This window comes from Taeniopygia guttata, chromosome Z, assembly GCF_048771995.1.
Source record: "Taeniopygia guttata chromosome Z, bTaeGut7.mat, whole genome shotgun sequence".
Lineage (NCBI taxonomy): Eukaryota > Metazoa > Chordata > Aves > Passeriformes > Estrildidae > Taeniopygia > Taeniopygia guttata.
The window spans coordinates 71460493-71485332 of NC_133063.1; the positions used below are offsets into that span (position 1 = coordinate 71460493).

At 33.6% G+C, this 24840-nt stretch overlaps 1 protein-coding gene across 29 annotated transcripts in view; it reads right to left on the reverse strand.

The window, feature by feature from the left end:
* The window catches only part of PTPRD (protein tyrosine phosphatase receptor type D), a 1149749-nt gene that overhangs the window by 843623 nt on the left and 281286 nt on the right, over positions 1-24840 (reverse strand). For all 29 annotated transcript variants that reach the window (XM_072921655.1, XM_072921648.1, XM_072921647.1 and 26 more), the window contains one exon: positions 16328-16435. The gene's annotated coding sequence lies outside the window, so the exon portion shown is untranslated. The remainder of the gene's footprint in view (positions 1-16327; positions 16436-24840) is intronic.

Consider the following 24840-nt stretch of genomic DNA (forward strand, 5'->3'; position numbering starts at 1 on the left):
AATGGACAAGACAAATGATCAAATAAAAACCTGAGGCCTCAGCAATGTATCTCCACTGTGGTGGACAAAGGTAATAAAATCATATGCTAATACAAATTAATGATAGTATAGGTAGCTTTCAAACTTGAAGGCAAAGGTACATGTTAAATGACAGTTTTTAGCACTAACTCAATATAAATTGAACAATTTTTCAGTTGAAAATATGGAAATGTAACAGTATATAAAGCATGGTAATAGCTCAACATTTACAGAAGGAAATAGTAACATGAAAGGAAAAATCCTTAACATGGTATTTTATTTATATGTTAATTGATGTGTCAAAAATTTCTTACCATGGGAAAGGCAAGGATTAGTTATTTTTTATAAAGTCAAAATTGCTTAGAATCAATTCGCTCATCGTTCAAAATTGTCAGGTACCACTGTCCTTGCAAATTTGTTTACATTCTGTTTTTTCTTCCTAAGTTACAAATATTTTTTGTACTTTGATAAACCAGGGGAAAAATTCTTATCAGTTTGCATTCTTATTGCTACATTACTGAACTAAGCTTTAAAGTATGCAGGTAAGTGGTTTTAAAAAGATTGTTTCTTCCCTGGACCTTTAAAATTCATTAGGAAATACTGGAGTATAATACTTTTTATGACATTTCAGTATGTAGTTGCAAAAAAGAATATTTCAGCTGGAAAATTATTACAAAAATCTCATTAATATGATAAATTTTAAACATGGTCATATCTTTTAATTAAATCACATTGAAAAAGCTGACTTGAACTTAGTTAACTATGAGGTACAACTGGAGAAGTTCTCTTGATCAAGCAGAAGATCAAAGAAAGAATGAAATTGCACTGGCTGGTAAATTACTTAAAAGCTGTTTTGATTAAAGAATAGTACCTAATAATCAATTTAATTGTGTTAGAGTCAGCACCCTGCTGATAATAAAGCTGGGTTATATAGTCAAAATGTTCTCTATAAGTTGTATTTACATTTTATTGATTTTATGCCGTTCTGGACACAGATTTGCATTACAGAAACTTGTGGAATAAAGTTGAGCTTTAAATTTATGCTTAGAAAAATCTCTCATTTACGATTAAAAAGGAGGAGGAAAAGGAAAAACAAATAAAACCCAAAAGACTTCCAACTTATGAAAAGAGGTGTGTTATTCAGAAGCAGAACACCAGTATCTTTAACCTGATTTGCCCTACTTTTAACTTAATTTCCATAGTCAAATATTTTCTTTGAAGAAGCAAAACCAAGGTATATACACAAGACTGAAATTCACTTAAATAGTACAATTTTTGCATAGGCATTCATATTAATATTTTCCATGCTGAATTTTCATTCTAACATAAGCTCTGTATTTTTCTGTTTTGTTTGGATTACATTTCATAATTATTTTAAGACTTCTCTAAGGTGAAACTATTTTTCTTTTTTTTTTTTTTTTTTAAGAACTGGGAACACACCTGGGGGAAAAAGAGTTTTGATTTACAGCAGAATGATGTATGTCATTCCTTTTTATCCTTTCATATCTTAGCTTGCACCAGGAGAAAAGGCATTTGCATAATCACTCTAGGCCAAAGGATACCACGTTTATATTTCAGAATTTCACTCTGTTAAGATGTGACGGATTTTGAGAGTTTCTCTTTTATTTTCTAGGTTGAATGTGGCTACATATCAGTGTGACAGCCTGGCTATATGTTCATGGAAATCAATGACTTGTGATAAGAACAGGGACCTTCCAACCATCTGAAAAATATATGCACCAGTCATTTCTCTCAAACCAGTTCTTGATAACCTTCTAGAAATAGAACAGACACAATTTTAGCTGCTTCACTGAATCATGTCATAAGGGAATTTCTCCACCTATCCCCATAAGTGCAAGTCAAGATGATCTCCTCTTTAAGGATAAATGGGAAAACACTGATGACTGACTTATTGTATCCAATTCAAGGGTCCTGGTGTAGGTGGCTGATATGTGGGGACATTCATATCTTCTGTGACTTGTTTTTCAGGTGGGGCTAGTGGGAAAGTGAATATTGCAGACCAGCCTTGGCACACATTTGCTTCAGATTCAGTTTTAACATCATGCTGGATATTTTTTCAGTCTGAGTACCTCAGGTGATAAATGCTGTTCAGACTAACTGAAGTTATCATGTTTCCTGTATTTATTTCCAAGAATTTGACTATTTTATTATCTGCCTGCACCAGAGCAATCTCAGATTTGTCCACATCAGGCTGACAGTGTACTGGAGTATCATAGCCTCATATATGCACATTCATTGCAAAGAATTAAAAAGATAAAAAATCGAGTCATTCTTTCACTCACTTGTTTAGAATACAAGGTGCCTGTAAGTATTTTCTGTCTCATTGTGAATCATGCAGAATAGGTTTAAAGAATGATAACTAATATGCATTAACAATATAGAGTTCTTTTGCATATCAGAAGTACAAGGAAGTCTGGTACATGGATATTAATCTTATTGCTTTGTATAACATCCAAGAAAGTCTTCCTACATAATGCATAAAATAAGAGTTTTTTCTATATAAGTGAGGGTAGTGGACTCTCCTTTCATGTCTTTTGGAGTGGTTTTTAAACATTATTTTAGTGTAAAGGGTATCTAAAATTTAATATAACATCATCAAAAATAACTAGAAATTTCACCAAGAGTTAGTGATTTGAGGACCACTTTTTTCAATATCTAGCAAATTATAAGAAAATCTTTCTTGAAAGTTTGCTTACTCCTGAACTCAAGAGCGTAAACTTTGACTGGTGATGGAGAGAAATTAGAATGAGGGGAAAGTTTAACTCCCATTTTTAGTTAATTATTATTTACCTTTCAAATTCTGATAACTGATGAAAATTGAATGGCATGCTATAAATTTCTTGACTTAGGCCACTTCTTTTAATTTCATAAGGGTTGATTTATTATCAAAGAGTGTTATTAATCAGTCGTATTGCTATCAATTTTATGCAGTCTTTCAACATCACAGTTCCTATGCACTTTGTTTTATGATAATGTCAATCCTCCTAAAATACCTTCTAGACTGGAAATTTCCATCTTAGGAAACTATTGTGTCTTCATAACCCGTATAAAAATTGTAATGTTTAATGTTGATTGGCATGGAAGCAATTTGCTTTTTTTTCTTTATTTTCTTTCAATTGGTTTATTTCCCAGAATCTACTTGGCTTTTGCCTCTCCTAATTCTGTATTGACCACTAAAATATAATTGATCTTCTGCCTCCAAATTCCTGCTGTTTCATGAGCTCTGTTACAAGTCAACATAATCTATTTTTCAGTGATGTTGAAAAACATAATAAAGTCACAGCAGGGAAGATTTAGCTTCATTAAAACATTATTATTATAAAAAATAAAATGATCTAAAGTAAATTGGTTCTGTCCTTGTGGTACAGTTTGAATATATCCACATTAATCTGAGCATATAAAGCAGTAATAAATTTGCTAGTCCTAGTACATTACAAATGATTCTCCTTATCTTTAATTTCCCCATGGGAGCCTGTAGTGGCAGATGAACTTTGCATGTGATATCTACCTTTATTGGTTAAAAAGATATGAAATTTCTCCGGGAGAACCAGAAAAAAAATTCAATAGAAATATTTATTTCTGTCTCTTAAATTGTTTTTATTTTGCCTGTATCTAACTAATGTACATGACAGAATTATATAAAAGAAATCAGCAAACAAGGAAATTAATTTAATTTTTTACCCTCTCAGACTTTCATTTACCATCAAAACCCATAAGAAAAAGACAGGGCATAGGATTGAAGATAGAGAGACAGTGGTTGTTCTATTAATCTAGTTTAACTGATACTAAAATCTGACAGAACAAATTACAAGTTGCAGGCAGAAAGGCTTATCAATTCATTACTACTTTCAAGGTTCTCCCTTCTCTTTCTCTTTGCCTTCAGCTGCTGGCAAAGGATAGACTTTTGCAGTTCAATTTTTCAGTTTATTTTTGACTGCTTTTAATTAAATTTGATGGCCTGCTTCTGCACCAGGGAAGTTATTGGAATTGCACAGCATTTTGCTGTTATAATGATGGCTCCCTTGATGTCTGTTCATTATTAACTGCTTTTCAAAATGCTTCTCTCAACTCTCATTTTATAAATATTTAAATAACTGTGAATTTCTATAACATAAATATCTGGGCCTTAGCGATAGGAATTCTATTGCCTATTTAGTATGTTTAACATAGTAATATGATTTTTAAATAAAGTTATACATTATAAAGTTAATTGGGAAAGTGTTGTCCGTAAATCATCTTACTTGTAAGTGTCAGCAGAAATGGTAGTCATATTTCAAAGCAGAAGTAATCAATGAATTAGTCGGTAGTTTGTGAACTATTGCTTATGTGACTATAATTTGCACATATCATAATTATTTAAAGCAACAGAAAAATAAGTAAATAAAATAAAACAAAACAGAACTTTTATGATCTTTGCACTACAAGTGATACTACAAGCTTGAGATTAGCTTCAATGCCTTCTGAAACAGATTTCTATTTTTAATACAAATTTACCAGGAAAAAAGGGTAGAGCAAAGAAAAATTATTACCATAACTTTGAGCAATAGGAAACAAGAGATTGCTTACAGCCAAAGACCTTAAAGTCCTGAAAACGGCAGGACTTTGTTCTTAAAACAAAGTACTCCTTTTTCCTGTTTAATGGATCAGCTACTTGTCCCATCTTCCAGGGGCAGGGAGCCTTAAAAAAACATAATACTCTTCCAAATACTAAAGAAAAGAATTTGCACATCCTTTCAGAGCTGACAAGTTCTTTGTTCTGCAACAAGTAACACTATCTCCAGTGAAAATCTTCTTACGGGGGGATACATTTATTATGGGAAATATGGACATAATGTGTCATTGCACTACTCAGTAGTGAGCAAATTTTGCCTATTGAATACAAAATGGAGAATAAGAGGTAGTTTACCATGTAGGTCTAGGAGCTTAGAATTATTTTAGAACACTTATTTTCTAGAAAACAGAAAATTTGAATTGCAAACTTTCTATCTCCTTGCCAAAGGCTTATCTTCCTATTTGCCAGTCTTCATCATTATTTTTACATCTCAGGTTTTTTTATTCTTTTATATTTTCTTTAATATGGGCTAAAATTTATACTGCCTTCTGTTTTAGAAATTACCTGCTGCTGCTAGTTCCTCACCTATTCTTTTTGCTCATTTAAATAAATGTTTAAATGAGGGGATTTTTTACTTTATTTAAACATAAGAGTAATCATACATAAAAGGTAGAAATTCTTATTAGTTAGAACTATGCCTTACATAATAAAAGTATATGTGTAAGACTGGCCTTTTATAATCATTCTGATGGAGTCTTTCTGTATAAGCATATTTAAAAATAATTTAAATACTACAAAAAAAGTAAATTCAAAGTGCGCATAATTCCTCTACAGATATTCAGAAGTCAAATGGCTAAAGTTTGGTTAAGTTAATTTAATTTGATGCTGAATGTTTCTCCACACTGGATGCATTCACATGACAACTGAAACTTAAAGGCACAGAAATTCTCCTGCATGACAGGAAGGGTCTTAAAAAAAGGTAGTAATACTGCTAATGTGGTAAAGAAGCTACTTTTCCATGAAAGTAACAGAGGCGGTTGTATCCATATTTTGTTTAATAGTGACAGCTATGTGTGGAGATCATGGGGGCATCCCCTGGGTTGGAGAGAAAAGACACAAGAAACTTCCCTCAAAAGATGGTAAACACCCTGTTGGCTCCTTAACCAGTTCCTGTTTCGGTTCCTGTGTCCCTGAGTCATTCCCTCCCTATTCCCTGACTGACCCTTATCTTTGTACTGTCCTAGGACCAGGGTCACTCCAGGCCCTTGGAGAGAGAGAAACTTGGACCCTCCATGTGTGTGCCGGGGACTCTGAACATCTCACTGAGTGGCTGAATTAAACATCTGTGGATATCATGCAAAGGCCCTTTCTTCTTCTTTACCCTGGACTTTACTAGCAGCAATTCAGGCTGCAACAGCTATGATCAATCTGTCCTTAAAGACATTTGTTCAGCCTAATAATCTATGCATACCTCCAGTATCCTTTACATTCTAAATATTCAAAACTTTGGGATAAGTTTCAAATGAGTTAGTTGTCCTCTGTGTTTCACCTCTTTATAAATCTTGATATTTCCTGACACATTAGGAGCAAAAGATGTGACATCCTTAATTTACTCATATTTTAGAGTTTCCTATTTTCAATAATGTTAACATAGCCCCTTCAATTTGTCAGCAGGTGGTATCCCATCTGTCATACACAAATCCTCCAGAAATGTCATACTACTGTTGGAAATCTGTCCATCATGATCCAGCTGTCCCTTAGGATGGGAAGCATGCCAGTGTTCTGTCCCTGCTGATTCTCCTGCCCTCTACAAGGACTACCTTAAACACTTCAAAGGAAATACAAGTTGAAGAATTTCCTGCTCATTAGTTACATCTATCTAGAACAGCATCTCGTCTATGTTCAGCTATATTTAATAGAAGCATAATTTTTTATTATGTTCTCATTATGTTTTAATAATGTTCTCTACTAAAAAAGGAAATGGCATTTAAAGTAACAATTACATAAAATCAGAAAACCTTCCTAATTATTGTAATAATTATTTTGTGTGAATATCTAATATCTTTCTAGCTAACAGTATACAACCTTTCTAGTCAGACAGGAGATACCTGTCATACATACATACACTACCTGTACTTTTTACAGTTGTAAAAGCACATTCTAAGCTGAATTCACATGCATGGTGGTTCCAGGCCATGTGTCCTTTGCAGCCCTGAGGAGCAGAGGAGAGTAGCTGCAGTGAAGAGACAAAAAACTATAATTTCAGTCCGAAGAGTTAGTTACAGCAAGTGAAGCCAAAATGTGTGAATGGAGATGTAATCTATGAATCTATTATGTAATCATCAGTCCTCAGTGTTCTCTTTGCTGAATGTGAGCACTCACATTTGGCATTCTAAATTAGTAACTGTATATTTGTCTGAGAACTCTATTGTGGTCCACTGCAAACTAATAGTTTGTGCTCTTTCAGTGATGATACAATAGGTCAACACTGAAGTGATCTGCCCTACAAGGACAGAGTTTCATGGAGAAAACTGAAATGCACCAGGTCTGGAACAAGTTTTATACAGATTTCAGAAGGGACCTCCAAAGAAAAGATTAAAAAAAAAAAAAACCAGATGCATTAGTTGTCCTCTTGGAGCATTGCTGAATTTTTTACAACCTCACTAAACATGTAGAGATGGAGGGATCAAGTGTTATACTTACTGCTAAAATGCTTTAAAGATGTAAAGTTTTAAACATAATTTTTGCTGTAATAAGCAGTGATGTGTTTGTGTGCATGTAGCCTGCTTGACAATCTGACTGACTCTATTTGAATGCTAATAACTTACAGAGAACAGCAAACTAGATTTAAACTGATTTTCAAGAAAAGGACAGACATCATCACAATACAATTGTTTGTGAGGTTTGGACTGACCACAGATAAGATATAAAGGGGTTTGGTTTTTTAAAATGTCTGTTTCTATGTTTGATTTGCAATGTTAGCAATTAATTCAGAACTTCTTTCCTATAGGTTACTGCAAATATTCCTGAGTAAAGGAACCAGACTTTTCTTTAGAAATAATTCAATCAGCAGCTGTACTGCTATAGGTAATATATTTATTCACATATGAAAATAAAAATCAGTATCATAAAGGAAAGAAATAAGAAACCTAATAGTTTTCTGGCAATGTCACTTTTAGATTTTATAATCTGTTTAATTTGGGATTTGAGTCAAAAGGAGATGGAGGAAGATGAGATACAGAGACAAGAATGTTCCCTCTTATTTTCTGTTCTAGGAAATCCAAATAATTTTGCTCCAATTACTATGCATTTAATTCCAACATATTTAGGTGAAAACAACAGAATTTTTGTGACTGCTTCTACATTGATAGGAAATGAACTACCAACTCTCCATGTTTAAATATTTACTTCTGAATTTGAGTAAAGCACACTAGAGAAAAGTAGCCGAAGACAATATGCAAAATATAAAACCTAATAGAAAACGAGAGATTACCAGAGATAAGGGAAGGTGTCACTTCTTTTCATAGTAAATATGAATATGTCAGCAAAGTAAAACATTTAAAAATGCTTTAAATGAGTGAATTTTGCTATTTGTATCAGTTCTGACATTTCTGAGTCACACAGGTAAGAAATTAAGGGAAGATATAATGCTTATTTAATGAGTAGCTAAAATTTTATGATAGATTTTTTACACTAAGTCCTGTTCTGAAATATCCACAAATCACATAGATAACACTGGCAGCATAGAGAAGATTATTTCTTTCTTATAATGACAATATAACAGTCTTCAGTACTAGGAAAAGTACTTACAGACTGTACAATGCTCATTGCAGTAAGTGAAAACTTCACTATTTCCAGTAGCATATCACAGGTATTATATTTATTCTGCAAACTTTCATAAATTAAGTTAATCAGTCTCACTTTGTCTTCAAAGTGAACAGCAGCCTTCAGCTGCCTGAAGTTATACTTAAACTTGTTTAGATATGATCTTTTCCCCTGACCTTCCCCTCTCTGTTTTGTTTTAGTTGGAGGTTTTGGTTTGTTGAGTTTTTTGATGGTTTTTGGTTGGTTGATTTGGGATTTTTCTCTTTTTGTATGTGCATGTAGGAGGGGGTTGTTTTGTTTAGTTTTGGTGATTTTTAGTGAAAAACTCAAATTTTAAATCAAATTTTATAACAAATATGTGAAGTCTGTATGTAACATCTATGGGGTTTTCATAATGATTCAGTCAAGACTAAAGGAAGCTTGCTGGCATGTAAACAGAGGCTGCTTGGAAATGGCGTGCATAATGGAGTGTAGAGGAGCAAAGGGAGTAAATGACAAGAAAAGTGGTTCAGATTATACTGGAAACTCTATGGTTATAAAGAATTTGTCAAGCTTTGGATCAACAGAACTTGATTCTTATGGGGCACTTTAAGAACCCAGACATTTGTAGGAAGAAGAATATAGCAGCTCACATAAAATCTAGCAAGCTCCTGAAATGGGTAGAGGACAAATGCTAGATGTATCAAAAAGGAATGAGGCACAGCTAGACTTGTTGCTCACAAACCAAGAAAACCTGCAATGCAATTATCTTGGTTAGTCATAGCCTTAGCTGCAATATTGTGAAGCTTGAGTTCGAAGGGAGCACACAAGATTTTAGAGATTTTAAAGACAAAGATTTTAGAAGACCAAACTTCAACATGCTCAGAACACAGCTGGGAGGTATTCTGTAGAAGCTTCCCTGGAGGAAAAAGGAGATGGTGAATGTTGAGAGTTTTTCAGGAGTGCACTTCTGGAAGTAAAAACCAGTTAATCCCCTTTAAAGATAAGGGAAATAGGCAGACCAAGAGATCCCCTTGGCTGAACTACAAGCTTTTGAGTTTGATCACAACCAAAAGAGAAGCACATCAAAAATGTCAAAACCCACTGAGAAACTCAAGAGCATTTCCAAGGTGTGCAGAGATGCAAATACCGGATAAAACTGGTATTGACCAGCTATGTCAAAAACTACAAGAAACTGTTCAATAACAAAAAGAAACAGAAAGAAAATATTGTCCTGTTAAACAGGAGACGTGAATCAGTCACCAAAAGCGCTGAATGAAGTTCTCAGCACTTTATTCACCTCTGCACCAGGACTGCTAGACCCTGGCAGCAAAAGTCTAGGTTGAAATAAACACAAATCCACCTTCATTGAAGGAAGAGCTGGTGAGTAAATTTTACAGCAGCTCCACCTCTGAAAATTGATGGGCCATGACAACATCCACACAGGAAAATCTGAAGAGTGACTACAAAGACAGACTCCCTTTTCACGAACCATTTGGAAAAGATATGGGGTAAGGGGTACAAGTGACTTCCAAGGATAATCTCATCACATGCAAGAGGAAAGTTTTTTCAAAACAAACAGACTTCTGAATAATCTCTGCAAGGAAATGGTAGATTCTACAGTGTTGGACACTTAAAATTCAGATGGACGGGGTTCTAAAACCTTGTCTAGACCATGCTTTTGACAAGAAAGTTTGGACCAGATGATCTTTGAGGTCACCTTCTAATCTGGTCCCCTTCTAATTTTATAATTCTATGATGATTATGGAGATATATCCTCTAGTAATATATCTTTTGTTTATTCTTTAGAGCAGAATAGAACAGAACAGAATACTTTAGTTGGAAGTGGTCTACAAACATGTACTCCAACTGCTCAGCCATCTCAAGGCTGATCCAAAGTTGAAGCCTGTTGCTAAGGGTGTTGTCCAAACACCTCTAAATACTGACACATCAACCACAATTACTTTCCAGGCTTTGACCATCCTCTAAGTAAAAATCTTCCGAATGTCCAGTCTGAAATTCCTCTGTCACAGTTTGGAACCATTCCCACTTGTCTTATCACTGGACACCAGAGAAGAGTCAGCACCTTAATTTCCACTTCTCCTCAGGAATCTGCAGAGAAAAGTCAGGTCACCTTTGAGCTGCTTTTCCTACAAACTGGACAAGCCCAAGGTCCTTAGCCATTCTTCACAGGACATGTTTTTCAGCTTTTTCATGAGCTTTGTTGCCCTCCTCTAGATAGATTCAAAGATCGTAAAATCCTTTTAAATTGTGGGATCAAACCTACCCAGATCCCTTTGCAAATGTTCTTATTCTCAAGCGTCAACAGCATCTGTCAGTTTGGTGTCATCAGCAAATTTAATTTCTTTCCTTATGCATAATAACATCTGAACTAGCAATAGTATTTTATTTAGACTTTCAGTATTTCAATTATACTAATAAAATACTATTTTTTGCATCGTAAAGTGATAACTTTTCACACTTAATAAGATCTAGTCTTCTTAGCATACAGGCAAAAAGACTACATAATCACATGTAGAAGCTTCCATACAGACAAAAACTTATAAGAAGTTTTTATAGAGAATATGTACAAAGATATTTCCAGAGGTAAATCACCTTGCAAAATGTGGCAATCTTTGCTAGAAATTGAAGTAAACTATTGTCTTCTCAATAATTACTCTGATTTATAGTGAAAGAAGTGATAGTTTATCTACAGTAAAAGCTGTATACTTTTAAAAAAATAATGGACACAACAAGATATTTTATCCAAGCTTTAGCTAGGACATGACTGAACAGTTTTAGCTCCAATTTTATGTTCAACTCAAGGCAAATTGTCAGCTTGAATGTCTGCACAAAGCACTACTGAGATCAACCTAGCTGAACAGATAGGATCTGCCCAAATTCATATCACACATAAACAAGCACACCCCATATCAAAACTCAGTCAAGTATATTACCTGACCTAAAAGTTACGTAAAAATTCATAAGATAAGATGTGTGTATCATATGAAATAGAGATGTATGACAGCTTTCTTTTACCACCAGTTTGTACAGGATGACAAAAAATAGCAATATTCCCAATGCCATAAGTTGTTTCCAAAAATTGTTGCCCTTTTTAAATACAAATATTTTTATGTGAAAGTGAAAATGGACTACTTGTTTTCTATATTAATGACACCCTTTCATAAAGGGCAGCATTTTCAAGACCCTAACATAGGATCTGGAAAAGTATCAATCTCCCTGGGCTTCCATGTATTTCCTAAAATACATTGGGGAAATTAATTGCTTTTGCTCACCTGAATTTCACATTTGCATGAAAAGAAGAGCAGTTTCACTCCGCAGGGATTATAAAATAGAAGAGTTGAGATTCTACATGCAGTGTTATTCATATTATTATATTCACATGCCATCTCTGTTTGGTCTGCTCTTGGATTGCTTCATTTATTGAGTGGCTTTTTTATTATTGTGTGTATGTGTGTATTGTATATAAAGTACATTGCATATACCGTACATAGTGCAAATTATTCACTTACAAATATGCAAAGTACTTAAAATTCTATCTTTGTAGATGTTCTTGTTTCAAAGACTTTTAAGAATATGTTATTTACATTAATATTCTACCTTCAGAAGGTGCTTTTAAACTTATGCAAAATGCTCTCAAGCCTTAATTTTAATATATTAACAGGCCTTAGTTTAAGAACTGCAGACAATATTCATCATGTTTAAAGGGAATCGGTTTCCTCTTTTGTCTAGATATAACTTTTAAACTCACTATTGATGAACAAACAGTAAACAGAACTTCTTACCTTGCAAACAATGCCATGTACACAACAGCTCCAAAACTGGTAACAAGAACTATTACCCCTACTCACTCCCTGCCTATTCAAAGCACTAAAAAAGAGGGATACAGAAGCTAAGCTTTTTTCTTGCCCTTATTTTGAGTTGAAGCAATCCAGAGAAATGTCATCAATACATATAGTTTCTTTTTTCCTGTGTCTAAGGGAAATGTCAGTTCAATATGTCTCTAAATTCCATTATCTTCACACATATAAATGAAACAATAGTAAGAGATTACAAGATTAAAAGACAAATCACAACCAATTAGACCTTGTCAAATTTTGTCATCATACAGGAAACCTGCTAAAATGTTAACCTTGACCTTCAGTATATATTAAAATGAGGGACTATCAGTTGATAATCAGTTAAGTGCTCTCTGTGGAAAGAATAGAAGACCTCGCCCAGTGAGGGTACTAAAAGCTTGTGAAAATTTGATCCTGATGTTACCCAGATGCAAAGTGTTGACCTTTTGTAGAGATGAAGTCTGAAACCCTGGAACAAGGGTCAAGATAAACCGATTCCATTTTTGGCCCAATAGCAGACTCCTAATGTCAAATGTTCACTTTGCTGTGACCTTTTTCCCAAATGTAGAATGAATACAACAATATTTCTTTTCTTTGCCTTTTACTCTATCATTGGGACAAAGATGGCCTAGAAATAGATTGAGTATTCTGGTGTCAGGGTATTTTAAACTGCTGTAACTTGAACAATAATAGTCTTAAGCTCTATATCCTTCATTTTCTGTATTGTATTTTTTGTCACTCATATTGTAAGTGTTAAGCTTAATAGACTAATATACACATATTATATTTATATTCAAAAGTAGTCTCTTGCTTTAGCTCTTGTAGTTTGCTCACTAGAAGTACTTGTAAAATATATAACTTAACATACTCATTTTTCATCTGTTTTTTTTTTTTTTTTTGTGTCCCGGAGTATTTAAATATCTTAAAAACTTAGTCACATTCTCATCACACACTTAATTCTGAATTCTTTTCACCACATGCCAGTTAATATTTGGGATCAATCTCAATGGTACATATTGAATATATATACCAATGTAAAAAATTAACCCGGGATGCTCTTAGCTGTGCTGTGCTACAATAGGTATCTTGGCCCCATTTAAGCCAGAATTTCTGATATTTTCTCTTATTCTTCATACGTTGCCTCAAAAAGGCTATTTTGACATCCAAAATAAAAAGAGGACCATATGTTATGGTAAAGAGCTATCTCACCATCTCACAGGCTTTCTTGCAATTAGTCTCCATACCACAAAGGTTAAGTCTAACTCCATTTTATCAATGCCTGTCTCATACTCTGGTTCGCTAAGCCTACCAGATGTGATTTCACAGTATGAACAGCAGTGCAAAATCACTTTCCCGTATCTGCTGGCTTCATCTTTGCTAATGCAGTCCAGGGTTTGAGACTGCTTTTTCTGAGTCTACTGCTGCCTTGGGAAGGGCCTAGTGGCTCCAGAGGTCCCAGAGACATTACTGCAGAGCAGCGCCGCAGCTGGTCAGCATCAGCCCAAACTTTTGTTTCCAAGATGCAGCACTTCACATCCATTTTCATGAGGTTCCTGTCAGATCATTTGTCTCTGCAGAAGCCCTAACTCCTACTGTGTTGATCTCTTCACGAATGCTTTGGATCTTCTGCAAGCATGATAAGAGTGAAATCTGTGCCCCTATTCAGGCTATTAATGAAGAACATTAAACATTATTAGTCTTGGTATTTATCCTAGACAGAAAGTACAGCTTTCTGGTAACTAGCTGGGCTTTGTATTATGGATCACAACAGTAAGACTGATCATCTGCTTCAGGTAATTGCCTACCTGCTAACAAAGGTACTATGAAAGCTGCGTCAAAGCACTTTGTAAAGTCAGGATAATCAAGTGCAGGCATCTTTGTCTCTCTACTGTCTTCTCATCAAGGCTGTCACATTGGATAGTTATGATTTGTCCATACCCGGATTTGATGAAACTTGTTAAATAATGAATCTTTGATCCAGAGTCACCTCTGTTCTTCAGTTCATATGACAGATGTTAAAATATAAGATGCTACTTATCTGCCATATATAATCTGTGATTATCGTGATAGTTCTAAATTATTAATTTCAATTTAAAATAACAAATAAGTAAAATAAAGCTGCTATAAAAACTATGTCCTCAAAGGGATGTGTACACCATACAAATTCCTCATCAATCAATTTGTTTATTAACTCTGATAATTCCATACATTTTTCTCACACCTGAGAAATATTTTGAGTTTGTGAGACACAGAATTTTAGGATCAGATAGTAAATAGAATGGATTAAATATTCAGTAAAGTTTTGTGGTACTGGTGCTAATTTCAACTTGCATACAATTGAAGAAATAGATAACATCTATTATACTTCCACATTGCTTCTGCTTAGTATATGTGTTTCTAAGAAGTAAAGTCTTTTTGCTGCTTGAGAACTGGATAAACTTTTGATTTCTTTGTCTGACCTTAGAATATTTAAATATTGGGTAAATAACATCCAAAAATATTCTTACTCTTTTTACCACTAATGACTGGTTTGTGCAAGGAAACAGTAGAAAATTGTTTCTAATATTTCATATATTTTTTTAAAAACCCAATCTGCTCCATTCATAAGAACTGAAACGTGTTTACAAGAAATGAATAAGTTGACAACTAGAAAAAATATGTCTATTTCATATATGTATACATATATGTATATTTAGCAGTCTCCAGGATACCTAGGCAATGGTCACAAGGTGATTGTACTCCAGCTTGAGATCTTTCCCCTCTGTAAGTATATATCATTTTCAAGAGTGAATTTTGGCAAAGATATGTCTAAATCATATGGGGTGTTGCTCATTAATTGCTTCATCTTGTCATTAATTAGATAATTACAAAGAACTCACCTTCTCAAAGTCTCAAGGTGTTTTAGCATAAATTCTTGCTAGGATTCATCTTTTTCAGTAGCTACTAACAAATATTAGCACACTTTATTCAATACATTTGAAAACCTGTCAAGAGTCCTAATTCTATTCTTTAATGTAGCAAATACTGTATATAAGTGATAAACTACCTAGGTTTGGCTAGCAGTGGGCCAAGAATACAAACATACATTTCAAGTTTGTCAGTATTTCTAATAATCGGTAAAGCAATTGATGATCCAAGACAAATTCTGACAATGAAAAAAGTTTAGCTTCTCTTTTAGACTATGTCTATGCAACTAGCTCTAAATATATGTATTTTGAGCAGTTTTCAAACTTTCAAGAACTTCAATAAAGTGAGCTAGTTGTTTGTTTTGCAGTGACACCAATACGTTTTCAGACATTCAACAATTTTATCTTTTTTTTCTCTCTGATAAATGAACATATTGTAGTAATACCAGTCAGAATGAGTCAGCCACCTCATTCTTTTTTCTTCCCTCTTTATTGTTTACCCTTTTCTCCTTTTCCCAGGCTGGTATCATCCAGGTTTTTTAGCAGTTTTCAAAGAGGAAAATAGATTTTCACTGAGACATTATATTGTGAGTAAAAAGCAGATCCAACAAACTGTAAACCATTCTGCATTTATTTTCTCCACATTTCCTTCTAGCTATAAGAAAAGAGGAAATTTTCAAATTCTATCAGGAAAGAAAACAAAACTCTAAATAGAATTGAGATACTGGTGTCCATGAATATTAAAAATCTAAGACTAGAAGGACGAGCAATGCACTTTAATGTGTGTGCATAATTCCTATGTACGTGACGGTAGCACTGCTGTCACCTCCACCATGTGAAGAATAACATGTGGACCCCCTTCAGAGATAATTTTTGGACCACCTAGGCTTCTTACTCTGTCCTTCACCCACAATTGTCTCCCATGAGAAATGCAGTGGGAAGCAAGGTTAATTTAATTAGCACCCAAATATTCTCACTTGTTTTTTCCCACCAGTTATTCTTCTATATCAACAGACTATTTGTTGTCTACATTTTCTTGATCATTGAATATTTCCCCCATTTCATGTTTATATTTATGTTTTATAATAATTTGTCATTACTTTCTGATAGAAGATTTTGTAAATTTAGTCTGAAATGAATCTCCAAATGTGCAAGACATCACTTACTTGGAGTTGAGGCTGATCAGTTCTACCGCAGCTGGTGCCAACATTCTGTCAGTCAAATTCTTAACTGCGTTGTAAACGGTGAGAAAAATAGTTGCTTTTTACTCCCACCTGGAATGAAATATAGTGTCAGTTACTATTTTTTTTTCTTACTTCCAAGTGCAATAAGACATTTATTCTATTATCTTAGCCTGTCTCATTAAGGGGTATCAAAGCAGTTACACAAAGGATAGAAGCATAGACAGTTTCACTCTGAATTTTTCCTTGACTGTGTGATACAATATACATATAAATAAGTGTTCTAAACAATAATTTATTTAATATATATCTATTCACATATATATTTAACCATATATGTATGTATTTCAAAATGTTGGTGCTGAAGAAATTAGTCAGAAATTTTAGCAGTAGCAAATAGAAGTGTTTCACAGCAAAGTAGTTTAATGTAGGTATCTAAATGACATAGTTTCAGTTTTATTTTGATCTTGAAGTACCATTTCTTTTTTCCAGGTTTCTTCTTATTAGGGACTATAGACTTCAAATTTATGACAAAATTATTTATAAAAGAAAAGGTTAAAGAAAAAAGTATCTTAATTTTAAACTGCTCTCTATCACCTTTGAAAGGAAATGAAGACAAGAAGTCCTAACTGACTAAAAGAACAACTTAATATAATAAATAAAACATAATATAATATAATATAATATAATATAATATAATATAATATAATATAACATAACATAACATAACATAACATAACATAACATAACATAACATAACATAACATAATAATATAAATATAAATTTACAAGAAGATGGGGAAAAGAAAGTTCTGAAAACCACAGTCCAATCAGTTTAACTTATATTCCTGGGGAAAAAATTATACTATCACTCTTCATGAAAGGTATTTGCAGGTAAAAGAAGGTCAACCAGCAGCAGCATGGCAACAGAGACAGAGATATCTGAAGAGACAGAGATATTAATGAAAATATGTGGGGGAAACACAGTGGGAAAACCAGACATTTATTATGCCTAGAATATGTACATATTCAGTAATTTTGTTGTCTTGTGACTGTATGATATTTCTGTCCTTTCAACCAAAAGAAAACCTAACATATTATAACTCTCAGTTGTATTGAAACACAATGAATTGGTTTCTACAGCCAACAAATTTTTCAGAAACTCACTGACTTAATAGTGAGCTTTCACACAATGGTAGCAATATGGACAGAATAGCAGCATTCAGAAAATCACAGGTGGCTTAGACAATTTCAGATTTTTCTTCATCAACATTCCTTGCTGTAAAGGATATACAGCTTATGGGGAAATGATAGGTTATAAAAAAGTCTCTACAAGAATATGGAATAATAGTATTTAGCTAGTTATTCAATGCTGTATATAAATATTGGTGGGAGAGGTGCTGCACATCTGATAAATTTATGGCCTTTCATTTAGAGTGCAAACATTTAGGAGAACTAGACCTTGTCGCATACTGACATTATTTTATGAATTAATGTTATTTTATTGAAAGCAAATTGCACATCTTTATTTCATCAGAAAAATAACTATCCTCTAAGTTAAAAAAAATTCATTAATGCTTTCCCTGTTGTCTAATTGCTTAAATAATTCCTTCGTTAAAAACAATTGAAATAATTTTATAAAATTAATATGCAATTTCCTAACAGCTGAAAGATTCTTTTACTATGTTCTAATTCTAATATAAGAAACAAATTCCTAATCTTAGACATATACATCATTCCAAGAAATAAAAAGTCTATTCCAGAAACATTATTCCAGAAGTACTTTGCAGGTCCAAACTCACACCATTAGTAAACTCATTCTCCCAGAAGCCCTTTTGTAGTTGCTCCTTCAGTACAAGCTTTAGTGGAAGTTGTTTATACATAAATCCTCTGTTCAGAGAATTTTAATTGAAAATGCTTACAGATTTGACCACAAATAACTATCAGTACAGAACTGAAAAAGGTCTTTTGTTACAACTCCTGTAATATTTTTGAATTTCAAACATTTATTCACGGGCAGTATTCCAAAAGGGTTTGAAGATTTTCTCAGAAACCAACAATATTTCCAAAAGAAAAGTACAGAGGAATCTAATTGTGTTTTCTTGATACTTTTAGACTTCAAGGGTAAATGAGTGCAACTGAGAATTAAATCTCTCCAAAGTACTTTAAAGATAAATTCACTTTGCTGTATATGTCATCACAAGTTGCATCTTGAAAACAACACCTCTAGTCTGGAATTCTCCAAGGTGGAGGAGCAGAGGAGACCTATAATAATTAACTAATCACTGAATCATCACCAGAGGTTTAGAGGTAAAAACCTCTTCTCTTTTGTTACTCTTAACTTGAAATTGGGAAACAAACTTGTGCAGCAGCATCCTGAGATTTTTATCCCACACTTCAGCTGATGTAGGGAAACTGGGTACCCATTTTCAATTCCAGTGAAGCAAAAGCTACTTTCTCTCAGAATGTATTTTCCTTATTAAATTTTAAATTAAAATTTATTTCTTTCAATATACTTAATATTTTCCTATGTCTTTTCTTGGCTTCTCTTCTCCTTTTTTTCCCCCAGAACTCAGTTTCCCCTTCCCTTAGTTCCGCTTCTACACATTTCAACATCATGCAAATCAGCCCAGGAGTTGGTTTTTCTTTTTTTCTTTTTTTCTTTTTTTTTTTTTTTTTTCCTTAAATAGGGATGAGTTGGCACAAAGTTATTTTTGCCTGTATTTTGCACTTGTTATCAGTTTGGAACAGAAGGAAATATCACTTTGGCTCCTGAATAAAAGCAACAGATAAGCATGACGCTTTGGGCTGTGTGCTACTTCTGTTAGCCACTAACAGAGCACTGAGCATTACTTCTCTCTTCTATGATGTATGCTGAAACTCCCTGCTAACAGACCTGAAACATTTACATTTTCTCAGAAAACAAATTGAGAAAGCCAGATGCCAATATATAGTTGACAGTGTCAGAAAAAAGGTTAAGCTTATGCAATGATGTTTACATATATGCATCTGGTCATAATTAATTCCAATGTATTCAACTCAGACCTATGACGCTGCTCTACAAAGACAAAAGCTAGACATTAAAAGAAAGCTTATGTGGAGAAGTAATATCTCTTATTAGATCAGTTCATAGAAAAGAATTACAAGATTCTGGCACAAAAGCCTTTGTTCAAAGGAATAGAGGGTGGAAGATTTCAGATATGCTAGATGCTACTTGGGACACGGATGTTATACATTATTTGAGAATTTCTTTTTAAAATCACAGGACATAATATGAAGCCCTGCCTCAGACATCACAGAAACAACACACCAGTGAGTAGTCCCAATATTTATGTGATATTCATGATTTCTGAAAAAGGGAAAATATATACAAATTATCCTTAGTAGCGTATATTGGATTAAAAGGCTATTTATTTATAAAAATTACATTATATTCTTTTGGATTCCATAAATACTACAAAGTTCAGTAAGCCTTTGCTTAATTCTTTGGACAGAAAAGCTGGCTGCATAAGATGATGATAACTTCCCTTTAAAAAAATTAAATCCTTTTCTCTATGTCCTTTCATTCACACCTGTGGGATATGACACTACATGATACAGTCTGTTTTAACAACTCATCCACATTTAAGTTGTTAATTTACAATTACAAAAGCGTTTCTAACTCTGAAATTTCATTTATTATACATATTTTACGTTAATTTGTAATTTGCAGATATATTTATATGGAGACAGTTAATGTTTCTATTATCTTTTATTATAAATATGGAAACATTATCAAATTAATAGAAAAAATGACATCAAATTAATAAAGCAAAGTAATGAACACATATGTTACATAAAATTTCCATCCCTGAAAGTGATACCCTCTTTCAGAGTAATTTTTGCTTTCTCAGTAATGGAATATTTTTGCATTTGAGAGCTTAATTTCTCTCTTTAGTTAAAGATGTCAAAGCATTTTCCATTGAATAATTTCCTACAGACATAGCCATAAAACTTAGAAACAAATAAAACAAGCAAAAAAAAGAGAACAAAAATAAAAGCGTGTTCTCAAATAAAAATTTTTTAGTACTTCAAGGTTTGTGTAGATTACATTTTTAAGTTTTTACCAAGAACATAGCTAAACTAAAAGCACGGCACAGAAAAAGTATAGAAGTTAGAACAATATTAAAATACACTTAATTTCTGCTAGTACTTGAGTACCACAGTTCTATTTCTAAGTGTACAACAGAAATTTTAACTGACAATACTAACACACACACACAAAAAGAACAGAAACATAAACCTACACAAATCTTTATATGTCACACGAATTTAAGAATTTTTATTCATAACATCTGTTTATGATATTTGCATTACAAAACACTGCAATCCGTGACAGAATTTCTTATTTCCTCTTTATATTATTAATCACTGTACTTTTATAAAACCTCTCTTTATCAGCAAAAATTCATATACCTTTATACCTCAATTCTCCTTGTGGAAAGAATATTTTACCCTATCACGCTTTCAAGAGAGAATAAGCATATTAGTCTCCTGCTGCCCTCAAAGTTGTAATTCTGCATCATACTAGCTATTTTACTGGCCTCTCAAAACATTTTTTGCAGGTTTTCTTGACCTAACAAGAAGATTTTCATCAGCTGCAGTATCTTTCAGGTGAGATTGCAAGTTATTATAGTAAGACTGCAAGTCCTTATACTACAAGTGATGACATGCTTGAGATAACAAGAAACTTCACAAAAATACAGGGCAAATGCAGAGACAGTAAATCTCTAACATATATTCGCAGACTGCAAAGTGTCAATAAATACATTGATCCTGACTTCAGAATTTAAAGTGACTGAGATTCTCATATTCTGATTTATGCTATAAAAGCATTGTCTTTTTATTTAAAAAATAAATGCAAAGGCATCTTCTAAAACATTGTGGAATTATAAGAGCTGATTTCTGAGTACAGATTCTAACATCTCGGCCTGTTCCAAGACTGTACTAGTCTACTAACTACTTGAAATCATAATCATGTGGGTTTATAGAAAGAGATTCTGATTATGTTTTTAAATATTTTTTCATGATAATGCAAGAGTCCTAATTATAAACCTGTATTTTCTGCCTGTTGTGCCAAGGTACTGGGGAGGAGAGAATGAGGGATGTTTTCTGTGAGAGTAGGAAGTTTCACAACATGAGACAGAGAAAGTTTCAGGCAGCTCCAAAATGGATCCACTGCAGGACATAGCTTAATGCATCAACAAAGAAGATTTTGCTTCTCTGATAACGCATATCTCGGAAAGGGCAACATATACCGGGTCGCAGCTGTGAGACAGATATGAGATAAAATGTGAGAGAAACAGCTTATAGACAGTAGGATCAGGGGAGGAGGAAGAAAGATGTGCTCCTGGCACTGGAGTAGGGATTCCTCTGCAGCCTGTGAAGGCTATGGAGAATCTGGTTGTCCTCCTGCCGCCCATGGAAGAGCATGTTGGAGAAGATAGCAACACTGTAGGCCATAGACCTCTCCACACTACATAAAAACATGTCCTAAAGGAAGCTATGGATTGTGGGAAGTCCATATAGGAGAATATAAAGAAGAGCCCAAATGGCAACATATTTTCTCATAAGACCTACAGCCCAAGGGGGACTCATGTTGGACCAGTCTGTTCCGGAAGAACTGTACCCCATGGAAATGACCCATGCTGGAGCTGTGTTATAAATGTGCAGGATGCTAGGTAGAGTTAACTACTTAGATTTCCTTGAGGTTCATTGTATTCTTATCTAACTAGAACTATAAAGTAATTATTTTATTTAACTTCACAGATAAAATGTTTGCTACACTGTAGCAAATGGTACATATTTTGCACATTGTTTTCTTTTTTTTTTTTGTTTTAATCTTAAATGCATAATCGTTAATCTTTGGTTTATTTTATTTATCTAAATTTAACCAGGTCATTTTCTAGTGTGCCATGTTTCTATCCCCATAACGAGTGTAGAGACATTAACAGATGACAAGAATTTTCAATCTTATTTTCTCTTCCTGTTCTGATAAGGAGGGGAAGTGAGTGAGTGGCTGGGTGGAGATATGGCAGCAATCCAAGGTCAGCCATGACAACGATCAGCCTTTTGATCTGAGGGCTGCCAGAGCTGGTAACTTCCCTTTGTTAGAGTACATAGGGGTAATGGTTGTATTCACTTCTCCCTGACTAGGTCATGACATCAAGGGAAGCCACATGTGTTCTTCTTCTCCAGGTATTCAATATTGAAAGAATTTTATTATCTGAAATATACACAGATAGTCAAACAAAACTCATAATTTTTTCCATTTCTTGTCAAGAAGTGATTTATTCTGATAATAAAATTTAGAAGCTGAAAAATAATTTTCCCATTATGTCATTTCAAGACCTCCATCTACTCATTTTGCTGTAAAGAAAATTAAAAAGTTGACAAAAATCTCCCAAACTCCCCATCACACTTATCACAGAAAATTTGCTACTCAAATAAAAATCTGGTGATCAGCATGACCTTGATTATGTCAGCAGCTAAAAATATTGTGTAAGTGTCTTTTTATCTATCTTTTCTTCCAGTCTATAGTTGCAGCTATAGACTCTGATTCTTTAGAGGAGGAGCTGAAATAATATATCTAACCAATTACTCATCAAGACAATGTACTCCTTCACTTTGCTGATGGCTGGCTAAAGCTTTGAAGCATGAAATTTGATTTTGTTACTGGTTTAATGTATAGATGCAAGTACAAAGAACATTAAAATGTCAATGCATTAAATTTTGTTTTCCCCAGTAGTCTTGAAAGATGATGATGATGATGATGAGCAGATGAACAGGAGGAGAAGGAGGAGGAAAATGAGGAATCGGAGAATTAAATATATCATTGTCCAAATGAACAAAAGCAGTCCTATACTTGTTAAAACCATGCACAGAGGTTATAAAAGTTTCTGGAGTGAAGTATACATTTGAAATAGTTGTGTTCTCAAAGGATTGAAAGTTGTGTTACTCTGATATTATTTAAATATCTCAACTAGGATATTTATTTCTAAATCTAATACCTATCTAAAAGTTGGGTCTCAATAACTGGTTTTAAGTCATCATTTTTTCTTCAAAGCTAAACAGCTGTCCTCTCCTCTCAGTTACAGTAGTGTGCCTATACATATATATTCATGCAGAATTAATTCCTCAATAATTTTTCTGATTAAGCTAGACAACTTAATCTTCAGAGGTCTTGAATTTTAAGGGTCGCTTGATTCTATTTTCAGAATGAAAGCTCTGTCTTCCATCTCTGACAAACAGATCTGTCCTTAAAACTCATGGCTGAGTGAATAATTGAATGTATGCTGCAGTTTGATATTTCTAAAATAAATTGTCCTATTTTTTAATAGGACATGAAAAAATTAATGTATATGGCAGAAAAATGACAAAAGACTGGAAACTGCTAGATGGTAAAAAAAAAAATTTACAACTTTACTTCATTTTGATACTACAGACCCTTCTTATTACAATCATGATGGTGGTCAAACTGCTTATAAATACTTCTCGGGGTAAAAGGGAGCAAATTTAGAAATTTCTCTACCAATCTTAAACTGTAACCTTAGAGCCAGATCCAGAGTTAGCTGAAGCAATTAAGTCTGTGAAAAATACAATAGATAGGGTAGCTGCAGAGACCACAAATACTTACAAATCAGAGGGAGAAGGGAAAAAGAGACACTTCACATACAGTTTCAGCATACTGCCAAATCCCTACTTAGATCACACTTATTTTCTAATGTGATTTTTAAGATCATGTCCATTAAATTTAAAAACAAACAAATAAACAAAAAAACCCAAACAAACCCCAACAACAAAAAACCACCACAACACTTAAGTTAATTCCAGAGGTGAAAAAGAAGATATAGTATTGCACTTGGAGGAAGTGTTTGACCAAATGTCTTCTGATGGGCTGATATGCAATATCATGTCATGAGGCAAGGACAGCTGGTGATGGATTCTCAGACAAAACTTATTGTAAATGTTTTCTTATCACAAAGCCATAGAATCATGAATAATTCAGACAGGGAACATGGGAGTGATTTTCCTAGTCAAGTTCTCCACTTAAAGCAGAGACAACTGCCTGTTTTTTGCAATTTTTTTGCAAATTGCATTTTGTCAGGTTTGGAATGGAGGCAATAAAAACAAGGAACTCGAGGGAATCTAGTTCACAGAGTCTGATTACTAGAAAAGTCATGTATTTAGTAGGATTTCCTTGATTCTTCTAGAAGCTGTTACTCTGTAAACCCTAGCAAACACAGATTAATAAGGAAAAGATACTACTAAACTTCAAATCACTATTAAATTTTGAAAGCTGATTTTTTTTCTGTTTAAAGATAAAAGTTACATCTTTGATTTAAAAATGGAATGTTGACTGCTTTAAAATGGATCATGTTTTCTGATTTTTTCTGCTACCAAACAAAACATGTTCTTTTTCTTCTCTGTCTACCTGTTTGAGAAACAAAGGATATATG